Consider the following 10,583-nt stretch of genomic DNA (forward strand, 5'->3'; position numbering starts at 1 on the left):
TAGTACTTGCTGCTGATAGTGCTAGGGCTTCTGTAATTTCCTTCCCGGCTTGCTGCCTTAGTTAAAACCTGGAAAATGACATAGAAAACAAGAAGGCAATGGCCACTAAAATGATCACTGACAATCATAGATGAGAAACCTTTTAAATCATCCTCTATTTCACACACATGATGAGGGATGTTGAAGTTTGTGATCATATGATCAAATCCAGTGAGTTGCATTATCTAGTTCAGTTTGCTCTTTTCTGCTCAGAAGATTTTTTGCACACAGTCATCCCCAGTTTGGCTGGTTGGTTCTTCTGTGTACGGCATGGAACTGAGCTCACGTGTGTTCACTTTGTGATCATTCATTTCTGTGTTCTTTTTCAGCTGAGTATGGGATCGGTCTTTTCTTGATCTCTCTCTCTTGTTGAGATGTTGGTGCATAGAATTATTTGAGAGATGTGGATAGCTGGCAGGAGCCTTCTCCAAAGGGAGATGAGGTAGGTTCTTCTCAAAGCCACGATCTGTCCAGAATAATGTGAACTCCTGGCACCAAAGAGCAACAAAAAGGCTAGTGATAAGCATACAGGGCACCAAATACAGTAGAGCTGGTTGGCCTATCTGTAGCAATGCCCTGACACCAAAGGTTCCTAGAAGACCAATGCCATAAGCTATAGTGCTAGCAACATAATAGACTTTGGATGACTGTACCTGAATATCAAATTTGTGACAGTATGTTACAAGGAAACATGGACTGAGGATATCCACTAATCCTAGGATCTTGCATGCCTTGCCACAGAGATCCAATGGAGAGGAGTTTAAATTGGGAACCTTCAGTACCAAATGAAATCTTTTCATTTATGGCAGAGTCTGAGGGGTGGAGAGTTGCTACCTCCATAATACTCCCCCGAGATTGGGCTAGGAAAGGAGAGATGAATATGTAAAGCACATCAGCCACCAGAAAAGCCAATACATAAAAGGTGCAATTCTTCATAGTAGTCATGTGGATGGATTTGATCATGAAGAGGTAGTAGGCCACACCTAGAGCATCCTGTAGGATCCATGCCCACTGGTCCTCATTTTGGAAAACCCACCAGAGCAGAGTGATGGAGCTGCAAGATGCTTTCAAAAGCTTCCAAACTTGTGTGCTCTTGTGTAAACAGGGCAAGTGGATCTTGCATTCTCCAAGTGGGATTCTTCTCACAAAAGGAGAGAGGCAACTGTAGAGAGCTTTGGAGGAAATGCAGCAGAATATCCCAATCACGACACCCACAAAGTGATTGTGGAAGCAATAGAGAAGCGTAGCAGCAAGGAGGATGTTGCTATGGTAACCCAGATCATGGTGAGGGTGCAGTCAACCGCTTTGTCACTGTATTCTTCGTCCTCTTCATCCTGGTGCTCTGTGTGCTGAGGTTTTACTGCCACCACAAGCTCTGCCCAGTAGCCACCAATCATGTCGGTGCCCATTGCCAAGATGAAAAGGATTGCCATGCTGTAGTCTAGGCTGGGCCTCATGGGGAGGTACATAGCAGCCTTGAGTGGATACTCACTGAATTTCTTGCCCCTGATATCCAGCATATCAGAATAATGGAGCACAACCATAGGGATGGCAATGGCATGCAATGTGGGTGGCTGAATGGTGTCAGTGTTGGTGCAGTAGCTGCAATCTCTGGTCACTGACAGCTCCTACTGCCATCTCCTGTGCAGAAAGAGCCTAGTGTCTCTCTTACAATTACCAGTAAACTCTGGGCCCCGTGCAGCTGGGCCAGTCTCCCTTTCTCACAGAGGCTGCAGTTGCCCCACATCACTGCTGGGCATCGACTTTCTGAATGCCCCAGGGGACAGGTGGGAATGTGGAGAACAGAAGGCAGAGTCAGTATAGTCTTGAGGCGGCAGCAGAGGGCCTGTCTCAGCTCACATGGCAAAAACACCATCTCTGAGCTGAAATGGGTACAATGATCCTTCCCTTCTGTCCCATTCCCTGCCGTCTGGTCCGAGAGGACACGGAGCAGGCCGTACTCACAGGACACCTCCTTTAGAACTGTGAGACGCAGCAGCATCCTCTGGTGCTGCTGGTGCTGCCCACCCCTTTCCTTTACTGTTGTCCTGGGGGGGCCTGAGCCTCACAGTAAATTCTCTTCTCTCTGCTTCTTCCTGCCCCAGGAAGATAGGGTGCACCACCCCTCCCAGCAGGCATTACCTTTTCCTTCTTGCACATCATACAGTGACACTTTCCAGGGATATTGGAGACAATACCTTGCACATCACAGATTCGTCTCCATGGAGACAGGAGGCCTCATGCATCAGGGCCTCACAGAGATAGGAAATACCCAGAGCTGACTCCTGGGTCCCCTTTCATTTTCCATTTGGATTTTTCACCAAAGAATAGAAACACTTTTCCCCCATCTCAAAATCCAGCAGCTGGGCTATTCTTGATCCTTGTGGGGAGGGCTGAGGGAGAAGAGTTTGGGGCCACCCAACAACTTGTGCACAAAGGCCAGGGATAATCACAGTTCTTGAGGAAGCACAGGGACTGCTACTTAGGCCTTGTCTACACTAGAAATGTGTAGTGCTTTAACTGTACTGATCTAACTAAACAAAAAATCACCCTTCCTAACTGACCTAGTTATACCAGTACAAAAACTATGTGTAGACGAGGCATTTGTGTGTCCATGGGGATGCACTTTATCCCATAGTTCCCACAGACAATGGCTCACGGAGTAGGCATGTATATCTAAAGTTTGTCAGAGCATACTTGCTCTGCCTACACTCCGAGGAAGGAGAGGTGCAATGGTGTTGGATCGACACTTTTGGCTCCTACACAGACAAGTTGGGGGTGAGGTAATACCTTTTATTGGTCCGACTTCTGTTGGTGAGACAGACAAGATTTTGAGCTTATACAGAGATCTTCGGGTCTGGGAAATGTGCTCAAAAGCTTGTTTCCCTCACCAACAGAAGTTGGTCCAATAACAGCTATTACCTCACCCACTTGTCTCTCTAATATCCTGGGACCAACAAGGCTACAACACTGCTTACTTCCTGCTCTTGGTTTTTGCTTCTTTAATCCTCATCACATAGTACTTTAAACACACTCGAAAGGTTTACTTCTGTTTTAACAAATATGCTGGTGCACAATACACTAATTATTCCCTGTGACACAGGATTTGTCACACCATGGTTGGTCAAGTCCAGTATCCTGTTTCTGGCAGGGGCAAGCACCAGCTGCTCCACAAGGAAGTGCACAGAACCACATAAAGCACAGTTATGGAATAACCTGCCTGGAAGGGAATTTTCATCCTTCACTTCTCTTCCCCGCCCTCTCAGTTAGTTTATATTCTAAAGCATGAGGGTCAGCTCAGTCAGTCCACCCTGGGATCAGAGAGGTACTTTGTGTTCTTTTTGGCTTACACATCAACAGAAATAAAGGTTCTGTGTGTTGAACTACAGGTATCAATTCTATTACTAATGCACCAGCTAGAGTAGAATCGAGCCTATTCTGCTAACAGGAGTTAAAAACCAGTCTAAAACCCACATTTTAGGCCTGGTCTACACTATGAGTTTAATTCGAATTTAGCAGCGTTAAATCGAATTAACCCGCACCTGTCCACACAACGAAGCTATTTATTTCGACATAGAAGTCTCTTTAAATCGATTTCTGTACTCCTCCCCGACGAGTGGAGTAGCACCGAAATCGATATTGCCATTTCAAATTAGGGTAGTGTGGCCACAATTCGATGGTATTGACCTCTGGGAGCTATCCCACAGTGCACCATTGTGACCGCTCTGGACAGCAATCTGAACTCGGATGCACTGGCCAGGTAGACAGGAAAAGCCCCGCGAACATTTGAATTTTATTTCCTGTTTGCCCAGCGTGGAGAGCACAGGTGACCACAGAGAGCTCATCAGCACAGGTAACCATGCAGGCCAATAATCGAAAAAGAGCACCAGCATGGACCGTATGGGAGGTACTGGATCTGATCGCTATATGGAGAGAGGATTCAGTGCTAGCAGAACTTCGTTCAAAAAGACGAAATGCCAAAACTTTTGAAAAAATCTCCAAGGGCATGATGGAAAGAGGCCACAATAGAAAGTCAAGGAGCTCAGACAAGCCTATCAAAAAACAAAGGAGGCAAATGGTCGCTCTGGGTCAGAGCTGTGGACATGCCGCTTCTACGCCGAGCTGCATGCAATTCTAGGGGGGGCCGCCACCACTATCCCACCTCTGACCATGGATTCTGAGGTGGGGGTAATCTCATCAGCCACACCTGAGGATTCTGCAGGCAGGGAAGAGGAGGAGGAGGACGACGATGACGAGCTTGCGGAGAGCACACAGTACTCCGTTCTCCCCAACAGCCAGGATCTTTTTCTCAGCCTGACTGAAGTCTCCTCCCAAGCCAGTATCCAAGACCATGACCCCATGGAAGGGACCTCAGGTGAGTTTACCTTTTAAAATATAAAACTTGTTTTAAAACCAAGCGTTTTTTAATGATTACTTTGCCCTGAGGACTTGGGATGCATTCACGGCCAGTACAGCTACTGGAAAAGTCTGTTAACGTGTCTGGGGATGGAGTGGAAATCCTCCAGAGACATCTCCATGAAGCTCTCCTGGAGGTACTCCAAAAGCCTTTCCACAAGGTTTCTGGGCAGTGCAGCCTTATTCTGTCCTCCATGGTAGGACACTTGACCACGCCATGCTAGTAGCAAGTAATTTGGTATCATTGCATGACAAAGCCTGGCAGCGTATGGTCCTGGTGTTTGCTGGCATTCAAGCAACATCCATTCTTTATCTCACTGTGTAATCCTCATGAGAGTGATATCGCTCATGGTAACCTGGTTGAAATATGGGAATTTAATTAAGAGGACAGAGGTGGCCGTTCCTACTGGGCTGTTTGCCTGTGGCTGAAAAGAAATCCTTCCCTGCAGTTAGCCAAGCGCGCGGGGGGGGAGGGGAATTGAACCTCAGCTTTTCGCGTTTGGCTAGTTGGGATCTTCCCTGCTACCAGCCACGCGGTGGGGGGAGGAGTAAAGCGATCATCCCAGAGAATTCATGGCGTGTGTGTGTGTGTGTTAGTTTGGTTCCTGCAGGGATCTTCCCTGATACCAGCCACGCGGTGGGGGGAGGGATGAAGCGATCATCCAGAGAATTGGATGGGGTGGGGGGTTAGTTTGTTTTCTGCTGCTGAAGGTTAACTGGAAAACCACAGCACTCAATGGGCTTTGCTTGGTATGTGGGAAAGGAGGGCGCAGAAGCCGAAAGACAATGGCTTACCATGGCCGCATGCAAGCCGAATTCTGTTGCCCGGACCTGCGTCTGTGATCTCTAGCAGCAAAGCCACAGGCACTCAATATTAAGAGGCAAAATGCGACCTTGAACAGAAATCACATGTGCTATGTAATGTGAATAGTGTTGTTCACCGTGAAAGAGTATAAGCATTGTTCTGTAAAATGTATCTTTTTAAAAAATTCTCTCCTTTTTTCCCTCCCTCCAGCACTGCAAATTTTTCAAGCCTCCCTCCTCTGTCCCGAAGGCTATCTCAGATAAGGCGTTGGAAAAAGAGGACGCGAGATGAGATGTTCGCGGAAATCATGGAATCCATCCGCAGTGAAAGAGCTCATCTGAATGAGTGGAAGAACACGGTTTCAAAGTATAGGAAAGATGCCAGTGAACGTGAGGACAGGAGGGACCAACGTGAGGAGAGGAGAGACACTCAAGATGAGAGGTGGCGGCAGGAAGATCAGAGGAAGCAGGATGCAACGCTGGGCTGCTGCGTGAGCAAACAGTCATGCTCCGGCATCTGGTGGAGCTTCAGGAACGGCAGCAGGATCACAGACTGGCGCTACAGCCCCTGTATAACCCCTCTGCCCCTTTCCCATGTTCCATAGCCTCCTCACCCAGGCCTGTAAGAATGCGGGGGAGGGGGGGAGGCTCCGTGCACCCTTCCATTCCACCCCAGTGGACAGCCCAAGCAAAAGGCTGTCATTTTTTTAACCTTTTTTTAGTGGCCTTTTCCTTCCCACTGATCCTCCTCCCAAACCCCACCTGGGTTCTCTCCCTCTTTTTATAATCAATTAATAAAGAATAAATGATTTTTAAATGATAGTGACTTTATTTCCCTTGAAAGCAAGCTGTGATCGAAGGGGGAGGGTGGGTTCCTTACAGTGAATGAGTCAATAAAGGGGGCAGGTTTTCATGAAGGAGAAACAAACAGAAATTTCACACTGTAGCCTGGCCAGTCATGAAACTGGTTTTCAAAGCTTCTCTGATGCGCAGCACTTCCTGGTGTGCTCTTCTAATCGCCCTGGTGTCTGGCTGTGTGTAATCAGCAGCCAGGCGATTTGCCTCAGCCTCCCACCCCGCCATAAAAGTCTCCCCTTTACTTTCACAGAGACTGTGGAACACACAGCAAGCAGAAATAACAATGGGGATATTGGTCTGGCTGAGGTCTGACTGAGTCAGTAATGATCGCCAGTGACCTTTTAAACATCCAAATGCACATTCCACCACCATTCTGCCCTTGCTCAGCCTGTAGTTGAACAGCTTCTGACTCCTGTGCAGGCTGCCTGTGTATGGCTTCATGAGCCAGGGAATTAAGGGGTAGGCTGGGTCCCCAAGGATAACTATTGGCATTTCAACATCCCCAACGGTTATTTTCTGGTCCGGGAAGTAAGTCCCTTGCTGCAGCCATTTAAACAGAGTAGTGTTCCTGAAGACACGTCATGAACCCTTCCCGGAAGCCCACGTTGATGTTGGTGAAACATCCCTTGTGATCCACCAGTGCTTGCAGCACCATTGAAAAGTAACCCTTGTGGTTTATGTACTGGGTACCCTGGTGCTCCGGTGCCAAGATAGGGATATGGGTTCCATCTATCGCCCCACCACAGTTAGGGAATCCCATTGCAGTAAAGCCATCCACTATGACCTGCACATTTCCCAGAGTCACTACCTTTTGTAGCAGCAGCTCAGTGATTGCTTTGGCTACTTGCATCACAGCAGCCCCCACAGTAGATTTCCCCACTCCAAATTGTTTCCCGACTGACCAGTAGCTGTCTGGCGTTGCAAGCTTCCACAGGGCTATCGCCACTTGTTTTTCAACTGTGAGGGCTGCTCTCATCTTGGTATTCTGGCGCTTCAGGGCAGGGGACAGCAAGTCACAAAGTTCCATGAAAGTGCCCTTACGCATGCGAAAGTTTCGCAGACACTGGGAATCGTCCCACACCTGCAACACTATGCGGTCACACCAGTCTGTGCTTGTTTCCCGGGCTCAGAATCGGCGTTCCACGGATAGAACCTGCCCCATTAACAACATGATCTCCAACGCACCAGGGCCCGCGGTTTGAGAGAATTCTGTGTCCATGTCCATGTCCATGTCCTCATCATTCTTGTCGCTGCGCTGCCGTCGCCGCCTCCTCCTCGCCTCATTTTTCAGGTCCTGGTTCAGCATAAACGGCACGAGAATGCGCGAGGTGTTTACAATGTTCATGACTGCTGTCTTGAGCTGAGTGGGCTCCATGCTTGCTGTGATATGGCTTCTGCAGTGTTCACCCAGGAAAAAAGGCGCGAAACAGTTGTCTGCCATTGATTTCATGGAGGGAGGGGTGAGGCTGTACCCAGAACCACCAGCAACAATGTTTTTTGCCCCGTCAGGCACTGGGATCTCAACCCAGAATTCCAATGGGCGGGGGAGACTGCGGGAACTATGGGATAGCTATGGGATAACTACCCACAGTGCAACGCTCCGGAAATCGACGCTAGCCCCGGTACATGGACGCACACCACCGAATTAATGTGCTTAGTGTGGATGCATACATTCGACTTTATACAATCTGTTTCCAAAATTCGAATTCTGTAAATTCGGATTAATCCCGTAGTGTAGACATACCCTTAGTCAGAAAAGTAAACAGATATGACTGTGGATACACACACAGGAACAGATGTACAATACACTATTGTGGGATTGGTGCAACTTCTTGTGTTATCATGATGGCTCCTCCTTCAGGCACCAAAATCCTTTGACTTGCCGTCAGTTTATGAGAGTTGGCAACAACTATGATACTGCCTTCCCCTGGCTACTCGGAGGGGACTCCTCTAACCCAGCACTACCCCCAGGTTGGGGAGCTGCCACCCAATCACTCCATCTCTCATGCCATCATTGTCCTCTGTACCCCCTCAAGCTCCCTTCTGCCCCCACATACCACTGTACCCCATTCCCCTGCAATGCCATAATCTGCCTTCTGCTCCCCCTCATTTTTCCCAGTCAGCTTTCACAGTGTCTCTGCTGTTCTGTCCTCACAGTTGCTGTGTGCTGTCCAGTCCCTAGCCCTGAACTATAGAGTGGCAGCCATTTTGAAAACAGAGGGGCAGGGTAGGCAAGAGGGGCGGAGGACCCTGCCTTGCCTGCCTGACAGAGCACATAAGATCCCGCAAGAACTCCCAGGGGTAGGGTTAGTTAGTGAGGGACATTGCATTTAGGATGTTGTATTGTTTTGTGTGATCTGTCCTCTCCTGTGCTTTACATGATTAAATATAACAAGCATAAAGATGTTAGACTGGGCAATGACTGTGTGTGTGTGTGTTGACTGCTTCACAACTACTGCATGCCTCTGAGAGAGTTAAACTGTAAGCCAGAAGTGTCACACCTTTTGGGTGGAGTTCTGAGAAAGGGATACATCTCAGTACTTGGGAGTTTGAGGGATGAGCACTGCGCCAGAGTGGCTAGGCGGCTGGAGAGCAGGTTCCGTCACTCATAGGAGAGTGCCAGATGGAAGAAGGTCTGTGCCCAAAGAACGTGTCTAGGGACCCTGACATTGGGGAAGTGGCTGGACTCCAGGCTCCAGAAACTTTGAACACCCCAGGGATCCAGAGCGTCAGAGGCTTGGGTTCCCCTCACAGTCTGTCCTAATAGGTGGCCAGGAAGCAGTGCCTGCTAGGACCTGTGACAAGCTGATAACTTAAGATTGGATACTAACACATGCAAATCCCAGTGATGATTCAACCTGGTGATAGTCTAAACAAAATGAGCTCTCAGCCAGGCTTGTAGCTATTCCCATCTCTTCACACTGACTCTCTAGGCATTTTTGGCTTAGGCTTCAGAGTGACAGACAGAGTGACAGTCCTGGAATCTTATTATACAGATTATAATATCCCCTCTGGGTGCCACTGCAATGTAAATGAGAAATACTAATGACCATAACTGCTCTTTAATAGTGCGGAGAAGATTAAGTGAAAAACATAGGTGCAGATTATCAGCCTGTGTACATTTTCACAGCTCCATTGACTTGAAATGGGGCAAGCCCTGAAGACTATTCAGGACTGGGGGAGGGAACAGAAGAAATGGGCTTCACTGCCCCAATAAAATCTTCAGGGAGAAACCCAGGAAGGCTATTCTTGTAACATTATCCACCCCCCTATGGTTTTAATGTGGAATGTTGTGGGGCCAAGTGCATGTCACTCCTGCTAAAATCAGTTCATATTGCCAGTATTTAGCACCTTTGAAGGATTTGGCCCATGTGACAAAGAACCAGATGAGAATTCAGGGTTGAGGCTCTGGAGGGTGGAGTGGGCTGATCCCGCACTATAAAAGTAAATGGAGATTTTTGTCATTAACTTCAGTAGGAGCAGGATCTGGCCCTAAGAGCATAAGTTTTAACCTAGAGGTAGAAAATAAGGTTTAAGACAATATCACAGCAGCAAAGGTCTTTGTTCCCTTCTTCCAGGCAGCATGGGGAAACAAATAAATCTAATCTTATTTTGCTTTCCTTCAACAGAGAAGAGGAAAGAAATCTTCACGAATGCAAAGCTGCTTTTGATTTGTGTTAAAAATAGATCTCAGCATATATGTTAATAATCCTTACTTTAATTGCACAATCTGAGGGAAACTGAGGGAGAGATAAGCCACAGGGGATTTCTTGATGAGTATATTTTATATCCTCTTTTCTATAGGGCAAAGAAGAACAATTAAAAGATGGGCATATTTTCTTTACAATTGTGTAACCTACTTTTGCAAAACAGCTGCTTGATGGAAACAGACTCATTACCCGTAGAGTCAAATTGAAATCCATATAGAGTAATTGTTTTATTTGAAATGATGACATGTTTGTTCAGTTCTCAGAAGGAGCAGGAGTTTGAGGTAGGTTTCTTTATTGGTGAATAATCCAGTAGACTTGTAATGAGCCTCATGAAGGCTAATTCAAGGGTAAGGCAATCATGTTCATATTTATCCTTTACTTGGTCACAAGAGATTTTTTCATTTCATTTGAACACATAAAATATAGTTAGCTTATACACCATAAATAACATTAGCCTTCAAAAATTTGAGCGAATGCCAGTGTGTCTTTGCTGAGGGCAATTTAAAATCTCTTGTGTGAGCTGATCAAATTAAATAAAGCTTCTGTTCTGTCAAGGTTCAAAATCTACTGATGTGCCAACATTCATTCTTCAGCTCTGTATTTAGCTTTTAAGGCAGACAAGGTCAGCAGTATCTGATTGATCCAGCATCTATCTAGTAGGAAGACAAGCTGTTTTTTCCCTAAGAAAGAGGTCTCCCCCGGCCCAACCCACATAGTCATCTCCCAGATCAGAACAGCTGGTGTGGTGTTATTCCA

General features: G+C 47.1%; 1 pseudogene; it reads right to left on the reverse strand.

Moving 5' to 3' along the window:
• Positions 1–248: 248 nt before the first annotated feature.
• Positions 249–2,041, reverse strand: LOC128839303 (signal peptide peptidase-like 2B; annotated as a pseudogene).
• Positions 2,042–10,583: the final 8,542 nt, after the last annotated feature.

Source organism: Malaclemys terrapin, chromosome 6 (assembly GCF_027887155.1).
Source record: "Malaclemys terrapin pileata isolate rMalTer1 chromosome 6, rMalTer1.hap1, whole genome shotgun sequence".
Taxonomy (NCBI): Eukaryota; Metazoa; Chordata; order Testudines; family Emydidae; genus Malaclemys; species Malaclemys terrapin.